Below are 526 nucleotides of genomic sequence, written 5' to 3'. Positions count from 1 at the left end.
TGGACTACCATGAAATCTTGAAACTTATTAGTAACTACCTTGAGAATCAGAATTCTAGTAAAATGGAAGAACTGAAAAGAAATGGAAGGGTTGGCCAGATAGCTCAGATTAAAGCACCTGCTTAGGCAGATACAGGGACCAGGGTTCAGTATCAGCATACTGTGCTGGCCCTGCCCCCGGGGCACACTGAGACAGGGACTGAGATTGGGTGTATAGACACATGCCTGCAATCCTAGTGCTTGGGAGGCTGAAAACAGCAGGATCACTACGAATCCAATCTGTGTAGTGAGACCCTGTAGACATTGTACTACATACATAAAAAAGAAAAGAAATAGATAGATTCCTAGATATTAAATATCAAAGGTAAGTCAAGGTAACATAAAACTCCTGAATAATGTAGTATCATGAGACAAGAATGAAGAAGTAATAAAAATACTACCAGCCAAGGAAGGCTCTGGTTTGAATGGGTTTACTCCTGAATATGATAGGAACTTTAGGAAAGATCTTATGCCAATACTCCTGAAAC

The sequence above is a fragment of the Octodon degus genome, unplaced genomic scaffold, assembly GCF_000260255.1.
Source record: "Octodon degus isolate 3935 unplaced genomic scaffold, OctDeg1.0 scaffold00030, whole genome shotgun sequence".
NCBI classification, from domain to species: Eukaryota; Metazoa; Chordata; class Mammalia; order Rodentia; family Octodontidae; genus Octodon; species Octodon degus.
The sequence above is the reverse complement of the archived record's forward strand: the minus strand, read 5'-3'. Positions refer to the sequence as shown.